The sequence below is a fragment of the Girardinichthys multiradiatus genome, chromosome 3, assembly GCF_021462225.1.
Source record: "Girardinichthys multiradiatus isolate DD_20200921_A chromosome 3, DD_fGirMul_XY1, whole genome shotgun sequence".
Classification (NCBI taxonomy): domain Eukaryota; kingdom Metazoa; phylum Chordata; class Actinopteri; order Cyprinodontiformes; family Goodeidae; genus Girardinichthys; species Girardinichthys multiradiatus.
In genome coordinates this window covers 42,146,192-42,158,087 of record NC_061796.1, presented here as the reverse complement: position 1 = coordinate 42,158,087, position 11,896 = coordinate 42,146,192, and the positions used below count along the sequence as shown (strand labels likewise).

The following is an 11,896-nucleotide window of genomic DNA, read 5'->3' as shown; positions in this document are numbered from 1 at the left end:
TAGCTTCCCTTCATTTGCTCCCTGTTAAATCCAGAATAGAATTTAAAATTCTCCTCCTCACATATAAAGCCCTTAATGATCTAGCTCCATCATACATCAGAGATCTGATTGTTCCATCAGCACTTCGTTCTCAGACTGCAGGTTTACTGGTGGTTCCTAGAGTCTCTAGAAGTAGAATGGGAGGCAGATCCTTTAGTTATCAGGCTCCTCTCCTGTGGAACCAGCTCCCAGCTTTAGTCCATGAGGCAGACACCCTGTCTACTTTTAAGGCTAGGCTTAACACGTTCCTTTTTGATAAAGCTGATAGAGTGGCTTAGGTTATCCTGAGCTATCTCTGCAGTTATGTTGCTATAGGCTTAGACTGCTGGAGGACATAATGACCACTTTCACCCTCTTCGCTACATTCTCACACTACTCTCCAATTTTGCATTATTTGCTGTTATTTCAGTTTTTAACTTTGTTCTCTCTCTTTTCTCTTCCTAGAAGCTACACCTGGCCTGACTCTGTGTCTACCTGTGACAAATTTCTGGAGAGGGGCATCGTCCAAGCTTCTGCTGGCAACAACTTATTGCTCACCTTCTACCGATGATCCACATGGTCCTGTCTTTCAGTGTTTAACCCTTTCTCTCTCCTAGACATGGCAATTGACTGAGCTTTTACTGTGACAAACTCTATGTGCTCTCTTTCAGACTCTAACCTTGAAAACTGGTTCAGAGTTTATCTGTTCTTTCTTTCTAGGTGAAACGACTAAAGGAGCTACATCTATTAACATTTACTTTTCCTTCCCATAGAACGTACTCCTGGATCAGTGCTTATTTGTTCTCTTTGTGTCTCTGCTCTGTTCTCTCAAACCCCCAGTCGGTCGTGGCAGATGGCCGCTCACACTGAGCCTGGTTCTGCTGGAGGTTTCTTCCTGTTAAAAGGGAGTTTTTTCTCTCCACTGTCGCTACATGCATGCTCAGTATGAGGGATTGCTGCAAAGTCAACGCCAGTGACTGTCCACTGTCTCTACATGCTCATCCAGGAGGAGTGACTGCTACAAATCTCTGACTGGATGCAATCTGCTGGGTTTCCTTAGATAGAAAAACATTTTATCCAATTTGAATAAATAACTAACTCTGACTGCACTGTTCAATGGTTAGGATTAATTGGAATGTATGTATCTGACTTTTGTGAAGTGCCTTGAGACAACATGTGTTGTGAATTGGCTCTATATAAATAAACTGAATTGAATTGAATTGAATTGAATTGAATTGAATTGAATTGAATTTAATTTAATTTAATTTAATTTAATTTAATTTAATTTAATTTAATTTAATTTAATTTAATTTAATTTAATTTAATTTAATTTAATTTAATTTAATTTAATTTAATTTAATTTAATCCTTACCGGTGCAAAACACTATTGATGGTGGTGTCAAGAAGTTCAGGGGAGAATGGGGTTTTGCCATTGCAGCTCTTAAATTATGGAATGCTATGCTGCTTCAGGAAAAGCCTCCTAACTAGATCCAAAAAGGTTAAAAATCAAAATAACTCGACTTTAGTTCTTGAATGTGAAGACGTTTTGCTCTTCATCCAAAAGGCTTTCTCAATTTGAAGCTTGTGAGGGAGAAGCTTTTAAGCTATTTTAACTAGCCATTTTTGAATCTGCTCTTAAGACCCACCTCTTCTCTTTGACCTTTGACCCGGTATAAGTTGTTATTCTATTTTTTTTTTTCTTGTCTGTAATGTATTATCTTTTTGCTACTTTTACTCGGATTTGATTTCTACTTTTAATTTGTTTTAAATAATATTTTATTCATTTATTGTTGCTACTCCTCACCCTGACCCAGTATTTCCAGGAATGTGAACATTTAATAAGAAGAGTCATTTATTCTAACACAATCCTACTGCTGCAGCCAGGTTTCTGGTAAACAGAATAAAACTGAATAAATCAATCTAATAACCACAAATCAACTCATTAATTAAGAAAGTGATAGAACAGAGAGATCCTCCCACCAATTAACCCCACTGAAAAGTTTTTGTTTAGTTACCATGCAAGGTCCATATTAAAGTTTCCTGTGAGTTTCAGAGATCATCAATACCTCTAGCTCTTAGCATGTGTTCACAATCAAGGTTTTAAACGATTTAGCAATGCAATTCAGGTAGGTTGCCTTCTTCTTCCTGCAGCAGTCAGTTTTGGCAAAAATATCACGATGTCATGTCCATCAAACTCAAGTAAACAAATGCAGAAACAGCTCATGGTGAGACAGCTCTGAATTGCCCAGAGACTCATCATTGACAAATAATGCTGCTCTTCTCTTAAGGTCAGGCAGATAAAAGGTATTTTTTGAGAACTGAAGCTCTTTTGCTCTTTTATAAAATAAGTTAACATCTATGATAAATAGAAAGATTTCTCAAAGAGAACTCTTAACTCATTCATCCACCCACCAGCTCTACAGCCATAGGTGTCCCATATAAGCTTGCTGTTGTGTATATTGACAGGCTGCTACTGCACCCTTAAGGGCATTAAAGCAACAAACTAATACATTTGTGGGAGCACATTGGTCATCTAATGAGCAGAAACTGAAATGCAGAAATTAAAAGAAAACATCTATATATTAAAGGAATTGGGCAGTAATTGACATGATATCAGGATTAAAGACGTGAAAAGGACAATTCTGAGACAAAATAAGCATATTTCAATGTTCAACTGTGCAAGTCCAAAGTTGCCCGGATATGTATGACGGATATCAGGGGGACGTGTCCGGTCATTCATTGTGTGAGCGTCAATGATGAACTGTTCAGGTAGAAGCCAAGTTTAGTTAAAAACGACGTTAATATGGTGAAACGGTGCATTGCTGGTGGTGGCAGCAATACTACGACAGCAGCTGTTAGTCTGCACTATTTTCCTGAAGCAAAGAGGATCACAGCTGGAAAACCGATGAAGGACAGATGGGCTGGTCCCACCAAGCACAGACAGTTGTGATCGGAGGACTGCTCAGCAAACTACTTCGAACAAGAAACCTCTGAATTCACAAGAGAAATGATGTCAGAGGTGGGGATATTTTACAGACGAAGGAGAATGTTGAAGCAGAATCTATAGCCATGCTGTTCAGTGCATCTGATGGGAAAAGATCGCCAAAGAAAAGGTTGTTGCTGCTGTTGCTAAACGGATTGAGGCTCAGCAGGTAAGAAAATGTCTATGTTGCAAAAGTACATTTAGATATCTGCAGTTATTGTTGATAGTTAAAAATGCGAAATTATTATTATCATTAAAATAAGATCAATTACAGGCGCATACGATATGGTTCAGTTCAGTTTATTTATACAGCGCCAATTCACAACACATGTTGTCTCAAGGCACTTCACAAAAGTCAGATACATACATGGATGATGTCCCCTCTCCAGAAAGGTGTCACAGGTAGACAGAGTCGGGCCAGGTGTAGCTTCTAGGAAGAGAAAAGAGAGAGAACATAAAGTTAAAAACTGAAATAACAGTAAATAATGCAGAACTGGAGAGTAGTGTGAGAATGTAGCAAAGAGGGTGAAAGTGGTCATTATGTCCTCCAGCAGCCTAAGCCTATAGCAGCATAACTACAGAGATAACTCAGGATAACCTAAGCCACTCTAACTATAAGTTTTATCAAAAAGGAAAGTTTTAAGACTAGCCTTAAAAGTAGACAGGGTGTCTGCCTCATGGACTAAAACTGGGAGCTGGTTCCACAGAAGAGGAGCCTGATAACTAAAGGATCTGCCTCCCATTCTACTTCTAGAGACTCTAGGAACCACCAGTAAACCTGCAGTCTGAGAACGAAGTGCTCTGTTAGGAACATATGGAACAATCAGATCTCTGATGTATGATGGAGCTAAATCATTAAGGGCTTTATATGTGAGGAGGAGAATTTTAAATTCTATTCTGGATAGAATGAAGGGAAGCTAAAATAGGAGAAATATGATCTCTCTTTTTAATTTTCATCAGAACTCTTGCTGCAGCATTTTGAATCAGCTAAAGGCTATTAACTGCATTTTGTGGACATCCTGATAGTAACGAATTACAATAGTCCAGCCTTGAAGTAACAAATGCATGGACTAGTTTTTCAGCATCACTCCTGGATAGGATATTTCTAATTTTGGCAATGTTTCGGAGATGAAACAAGGAAATCCTAGAAACCTGTTTAATATGGGATTTAAATTACATGTCCTGGTAAAAATAACACCAAGGTACTTAAATAATGTTTCTCTAAAGATTCTAATATAAAGTACAGAAAACAAATGACAGACCAGGTAGTGTCTTCAGATCTTGAATCATCCCTTGTGTCTGCAGCTGCTGCTCCATGCTGCTCACTTAACCTTTGGTTGTTTCATTCAGTGCCATATTTACTGTAACCCTGGATTTACACTTCATCTGCTCCGGTCCGGTCTGCTGCATAGCCCAGAGGAGCTCCAAGCACCACACGCAGATCGCGCAATAAAAGCCAGTGATAAATGCGGGAGTAAGCCTAAAACAACCCATTATGTGGTAGTTAAACTGCTTAATTTTTTTGTTTTGTGCATCTAGATATTTTCATGTGTTTTGTTCCCTGAGTTCATTTGTTGCATTTGGTGCATTTAATGTTTAATTGGTGCATTTAACGTTTAATTGCTTGGTTTATAATACCTTAGTTAACCCAGTAACTGATCTAATATTACAAATGCTAATACATACACGTGTATGTATAAATATATGTGTATATTCATTAATATAACGAGATCTAGTCCATCTTTATTGAATTATTTTTAAAATCTGGATGTTGTGCTGGTTGTTTCCAGGTGGTGCGGTATGATTCGTGCATATTGACTCTGGCCATCCCCAGCATCCTGCAAAAATAGACTCTGGTCGACATCCTCAGGCCGCCATCTGCTATCTGATGAAAGCTGACTTTGTTCTTTTGACTCTGCTGCATCTCTGATAGTGACTGAAATATATCTAAATAATATCAGATTCTTTGCTGCTGTCTGTGTTACTGGCCATTGTCGCAGCAGTCAGTTTACCTGCTGGGGTTCCCCTCTGACGTCATAAAAGAGCACAACAAAATCACAAAGGAGTAGTCTTGAAATGCCTTTTTAGTTAAATTTATGACCATATATCTCAACAACCGTTCATTTCAGTGGTATGAATGTATTCTTTGAAATACTGTATTAATGTTTCCTTTCCATAAATGTAATTGGATTTATCATGAAACTTTGATGTCCCTTTAAGGTCAAGGGTGACCCTCTTACAACCCTCCCCAATGTGAGACAAATATCTCTGTATCTCACATTGGGCTGACCTTCCAGTCCATCTTGGCTCTGTAGCTTCACTCACTGCATCAGTGGAGAGCAGTTAAACAGCAAGTTTACGAGTCATGTTACATAAATGGGGTCAACACAGCCACCAGGTCAGTGGTAGATTAAACAGATCCAAACAAGCAATGTATAGTCTTCCATTGTGTTTGGTGAATAAAGTGGCAATTAAATGTTAAACTGGATGTTTCTCTCATAAATGTGAAGTGGAATATGATCCAAGTCATTCTGCTCGCTCGCTCGTCGTCTTCTGCTTATCCGGGACCGGGTCGCGGGGGCAGCAGACTCAGCAGAGACGCCCAGACATCCCTCTCTCCAGACAAGGGAGTGCCCGGCCACCCTACGGAGGAAGCTCATTTCAGCCGCTTGTATCCGGGATCTCGTTCTTTCGGTCAAGACCCAAAGTTCATGGCCATAGGTGAGGATAGGAACGTAGACCGACCGGTAAATTGAGAGCTTTGCTTTTCGGCTCAGCTCTCTCTTCACCACAACGGACCGGCACAGTGCCCCCATTACTGTGGCAGCTGCACCGATCCGTCTGTCGATCTTCCGCTCCATTCTTCCCTCACTCGTGAACAAGACCCCGAGATACTTAAACTCCTCCACTTGAGGCAGGAACTCCCCTCCAACTTGAGGAGGAGAAGCCACCCTTTTCCGGTCGAGTACCATGGCCTCGGACTTGGAGGAGCTGATCCTCATCCCAGCCGTGTCACACTCGGCTGCGAACCGCCACAGCGCATGCTGTAGGTCTTGGCTAGAGGGGGCCAGCAGGACCACGTCCTCCGCAAAAAGAAGAGACAAAATCCACTGGTCCCCAAACCAGACCTCCTCCGGCCCTTGGCTGCATCTAGAAATCCTGTCCATAAAAGTTATGAACAGGACCGGTGACAGAGGGCAGCCCTGCCGGAGTCCAACATGCACCGGAAAAAGGTCCGACTTAGTGCCGGCAATGCGGACCAAACTCCTGCTCCACTCGTACAGGGACCGGATGGCCCCTAATAAAGGGCCCCCGATTCCATACTCCTGGAGCAACCCCCACAGGGCATCACGAGGGACACAGTCGAATGCCTTCTCCAGGTCCACAAAACACATGTGAACCGGTTGGGCAAACTCCCATGAACCCTCGAGCACCCTGTAGAGGGCATAGAGCTGGTCCAGTGTTCCACGGCCGGGACGAAAACCACACTGCTCCTCCTGAAGCCGAGGTTCGACTATCGGTCAGACTCTCCTCTCCAATACCCTGGTGTAGGCCTTACCAGGGAGGCTGAGGAGTGTGATCCCCCTGTAGTTGGAACACACCTTATGAAGGGGGACCACCACCCCAGTCTTCCAATCCAAAGGCAGTGTCCCCGTCTGCCACGCAATGTTGAAGAGGCGTGTCAACCATGACAGCCCTACAACATCCAGAGACTTGAGGTACTCAGGGCGGATCTCATCCACCCCCGAAGCCTTGCCACCACGGAGATTTTTAACCACCTCGGTGACTTCAGCCTGGGTGATGAAAGAGTCCAACCCCGAGTCCCCAGCCTCTGTTTCCACCACGGAATGCATGATGGCAGGATTGAGGAAATCCTCAAAGTACTCCTTCCACCGCCTGATAATGTCCTCAGTCGAGATCAGCAGTCTCCCACCCCACTATAAACAGTGTTGGCGAAGCACTGCTTCCCCCTGTAGTCCTTCTCCATGGCCTCACCGAACTCCTCCTAGGCCCGAGTTTTTGCCTCTGCCACATCCCGGGCCACAGCCCGCTTGGCCTCACGGTACCCGTCAGCCGCCTCAGGAGTCCCACAAGCCAACCACAGCCGATAGGACTCCTTCTTCAGCTTGACAGCATCCCTTACTGCCAGTGTCCACCACCGGGTTCTGGGATTGCCGCCGCGACAGGCACCACAGACCTTACGGCCGCAGCTACAGGCAGCAGCATCGACAATAGATGCGGAGAGCATGGTCCAATCGGACTCTATGTCTCCAACATCCCCCGGGATCTGGTCGAAGCTCTCCCGGAGGTGGGAGTTGAATACATCCCTGGCCGAGGGATCCGCCAGGCATTCCCAGCAGACCCTCACTATGTGCTTGGGCCTGCCAAGTCTGTCCGGCTTTCTCCTCCTCCAGCGGATCCAACTCACCACCAGGTGGTGATCAGTGGACATCTCAGCTCCTCTCTTCACCCGAGTGTCAAAAACATGCGGCCGAAGGTCTGATGATACGACAACAAAGTCGATCATCAACCTCCTGCCTAGGCCATTCCTCCCAATCACGCCTCTTCAGGTGTCACTGTCGTTCCCCACGTGTGCGTTGAAGTCCCCCAGCAGAATAATGGAGTCCCCGGGAGGGGCACTATCCAGCACACCCGACAGAGACGCCAAGAAGGCCAGGTACTATGCACTACCACTCGGCCCGTAGGCTGAAATGATAGTCAGAGACCTCTCCCCAACCCGAAGGCGCAGGGATGCGACACTCTCATCCACTGGGATAAATCCCAACACGAGACAGCTGAGCTGGGGGGCAACAAGCAAACCCACACCAGCCCACCGCCTCTCCCCGTGGGCCACTCCAGAGTAGAAGAGAGTTCAACCCCTCTCAAGGAGATGGGTTCCAGAGCCCACGCAGTGCATGGAGGCGAGCCCAACTATTTCTAGTCGATATCTCTCGACCTCCTGCACAAGCTCAGGCTCCTTCCCCCCCAGCGAGGTGACATTCCACGTCCCTAGAACCAGCCTAAGCATCCGGGATCGGGCCGCTGAGGTCTCCACCTTCGTCCGCCGCCCAATCCTCTTTGCACCGGTCCCTCACGGTTCCCCCTGCAGGTGGTGGGCCCACTGGGGGATGGCCTCGCGTCTCTCGTTCGGGCTTGGCCCGGCCGGGTCCTGCGAGGAGCAACCCGGCCACCAGGCGCTCTCCGACGAGTCCCGACCCCAGACCTGGCTCCAGGGTGGGACCCCGGCTCCGCCGTACCGGGCGACGTCACGTGCCTCGATATTTTGGTCCTCATGAGGGATTCTTGAACCACTCTTTGTCTGAACCACTCTTTGTCTGACCCTTTGTCTGACCCTTTGTCTGACCCATCACCTATCATAGCCTTCCATTGTGTTTGGTGAATAAAGTGGCAATTAAATGTTAAACTGGATGTTTCTGTCATAAATGTGGAGTGGAATATGATCCAAGTCATTCTGATTTTATTTATTTAAACTCCAAATTGACGTTGTAATTCCTCTAAACCTCAATACAATTTTGCCATTGGGAAAACTTTTTTTTCAATGGAAGGACTGTTGATAAGCAGATCATAACCATACTTTGTAAGGTCAAAGAAATGTTAGAACTATCTGAAAGATGATTAGTTATAAAATGTTTTTCTGAGTTATTGTGCTCTTGTTATTAATATGATGAATGGTAGTATGTGGTCAAAGCCTGAAACTTACCTGATTTGTTGGTTTCTGTGGTCTTTTTGCAGAAACAGAAATGATACTAAAACAGTGTGGGTGTTATGCCTCAGTAGAGGATGGTGCACTTGGTCCAAGTCATGTTTTTTAAAAGGCAATTCTACTGAATACTAAGAAAATGCATGTAAACCTCTGAAAAAATCTAACTCATTTAAAACATGAACACTTTATTCTGATTTGTTTGGAGATGAGAAAAAAAGGCTCTATTTTTATACAGTGTGTGTAACTATATTGTTTTTACCTGTATATACAAATAGAGATATTTCTGTAGGTCAGTGCACATAAATATCCTACCTGTTTTTGACAGCCTTTTGGACATCCACCTTTCAAGTTTGCATATTTATGGATCTATAATCAATGCTTTAGTAGCCAACTAAAATTTAATGACAGACATATGTTTTGAAAAACCGGGCTGGTAACAATGTTTATTTGAATCTCGTTGCTGAAATATTCTGACCATATATCAAAGATTTATTTGTCCTTCACAGACGCTTCTTTAAGCTGAGGCCCTCTGAGTACATGACCACATTGCCCACATGATAGATCCAGACACATGCCTACTCTGTTCCCAGAACAAGAACTAATCAAGGGGGCAGCATTTAGCTTACTCCCTATGCTCCCCTTATACTTTATGCAACAAGATAACTGAAAACCTGAGTTGTGCACAAACACATTTTAATTCATGGCTGTTTACTTCAGCTTTGTTGTAAAGGGAAATCTTTATTTTGGCCCCTAATCAGTTTGTTTAATGAGATCTTAACTATTTTAATTTTAATGTAATTTATATATTTTCAATGTATTTTTTTCCATGCAAGTATACCCTTTTTTGTTAAGCATTCTGAATGACCGTAGGTATAAAAGAACCCCTTACTGCGTTACATTTTCTTGCCTTTGGCCAATTTCAGAAATATTCACTCAAGTTGCATAGGATTTGCAAAAATGAATAAAAATGGTCTCGGATTTCACTTTAAAGGCAACAGAAGCTGCTTGCTCAGTGTAGTCTAATAAAACACAAGTTTGGGACCGGAACGGGTTGATTATAAGCAAAGAAGGTGGTGTTGACCGAAAGACTTTGTCATTTTCACCTCTCCGCATTTTTATGTTAAGTCTGCTGACTCTGATGCTCCTACATGCATGGGTCTTAAACCCATGCATACATGTATGTTTTAGCACGTCAAAATTTGTCTGCTGCTCTAATTAGACTGCCAGGATGAAAGAGTTCATCCTCTTTGGTTAAAGTGATACTACTTAATAAAATATTGCATTTGACTGTCTCTGCCCACCCACAACCCCTCTTACCCTGTAGCCCACAGTGGCCCACTGCCCCCACAGGCACCTTGAGGTGACAGCTCCACTGTCACATCATGGCAGCTTGACTCTTTCTTTAGGCTGTTGGTGAAGGAATAAAAACGGCAAATAAACAAAACATCAAAGGAAGGGAAGTGGTAGGAGAAGGATGTTGTATTACAAGTTATCAACTGCTTTTTTGTTCTTTATTTGTACAGACAGTGGTTGTGATATTAAAACACATCTCGCTGATGACATTGGATGTGTAGGAAATAAGATTTCTTTAAGAGTTAATCTTTGACAGTGGTTTGATTTTTTTGTCACTCTTTGTCAGTTTTTGTCCATCTTTCGGTGTTAATTTTTTTTCTTTCCAAGTGAGATCAACTGTCAGTCAAACTTAGTGGGGTTCATGTGGCAGCTTTTTATCTTGATTTTCAGTTGATGACTCTGCAGGTGGCACTCCTTTCTTCATATGTTCAAACATGGTATCCATCACATGTTATTACCACACAGATTAGACAAATATAATCTGAAATTGTTACTTCATACACAGGAAAGCTGTATTTGAAAAAAATAAATAAATACAAAATTGATTTATATAGAATTTAGCTTCACTCTTTATTTTTGCTCACTTTTGCTGTTTTTTAAACAAGTAGACCAACCTCCAATCACGTTGCCCTGACAACAGGAAAACACAGGTGAAAAAAACAAAGTGAGATTAATCCACTGTGGTGCATGGAGTCAAAAGTCAGAGTTTCCAGGGTCACGAATTGTGTTTCCATTTCCACCTTAAACACCCTGGTAGGTTCTGTAAAATAACTTGCATTTTCAGTTCGAATTTATTCTAGTCTATTTGTTCTGCATTCACTTTCTTTCTACGTCCTGCATTTGAGTTCTCCATTTCTACCCATCATTGTGTGAAAAAAACAATTTGTACCGAACAATATATTAAATTTTATTTATTGGATGAACTTCCATCCAGCCATCTATCCATCCGTAGTCCTCTAACATTAAGTCAAAGTGGTAACACGTCAAGAAGAAAAGCCCAGGCATCCCTCTCCCAAGCAACATTCTCCAGGTCATTTCAACTTTAGTAACGTGTGCAACATTCTTTTGTAGGAAATGGATGTATAAATCATTGTTGATCTAAATCCTAAAAAGAACTTTGCATCTTTGCCAGTTTAAAAATTATTTTAGGCTCGTTCAAAACATTCTCAATAAGAACAGTAACTGAATCACTCTGTTGGTTAAAGACTCTTTTTTTACACAAATGAATTAAAAGCAGATTTGGGTGCTCCAAAATCTGCTTTGAGTCAAAGTCACTGGACAGATTTGTTTCTGTTTAATATAAAATTAAAGACAATCCAAAACTGTGGTTATTAAAAGATGAATAATTTGTGTTAATTAACATTTCCATTAAAAAGAGATTTGTTTTGTCTGTCATAAGTCTGCATCTGCATCACCTGTCTGTGCAGGCAGGCAAAATTTGCATTATTTTTTAATTGCCGACAGGGGCAGCACAAAATCAGTCCAGGGGCCACAAATGGCCCCCAGGCTGCTCTTTGGACACTCCAGGTTTAGAGGGATCCCAAAGTGCTCCTAGGTCATTTCGTTTTTCCAAGGAGTTCTGGTTCTGTCAACTGGGTTTCCTCCTAGTGGGATGCTCAAACAACAATAGCTTACTTCTTTAGATGCATAGGGGCAGCAGCTCTGCTCCATATTTACCCTGAATAACAAACCTTCTTAGTGGAGGAGATTCTCTGTACTGCGGAAGCTTATTTCAGTCATTTGTACCCTGCATTTTTCCGTCATGACTCATTTCTCATGACCACAAGGAGGTGGTGAAACCAGATACACCAATATTT

The 11,896-nt window shown here is 42.6% G+C and overlaps 1 protein-coding gene across 1 annotated transcript in view; it reads left to right on the top strand.

Annotated features, from left to right (window-relative positions):
* Positions 1–10,735: 10,735 nt before the first annotated feature.
* The window catches only part of sema6e (sema domain, transmembrane domain (TM), and cytoplasmic domain, (semaphorin) 6E), a 260,656-nt gene continuing 259,495 nt past the window's right edge, over positions 10,736–11,896 (top strand). Inside the window, exon 1 of the mRNA XM_047360694.1 lies at positions 10,736–10,832. The gene's annotated coding sequence lies outside the window, so the exon portion shown is untranslated. The remainder of the gene's footprint in view (positions 10,833–11,896) is intronic.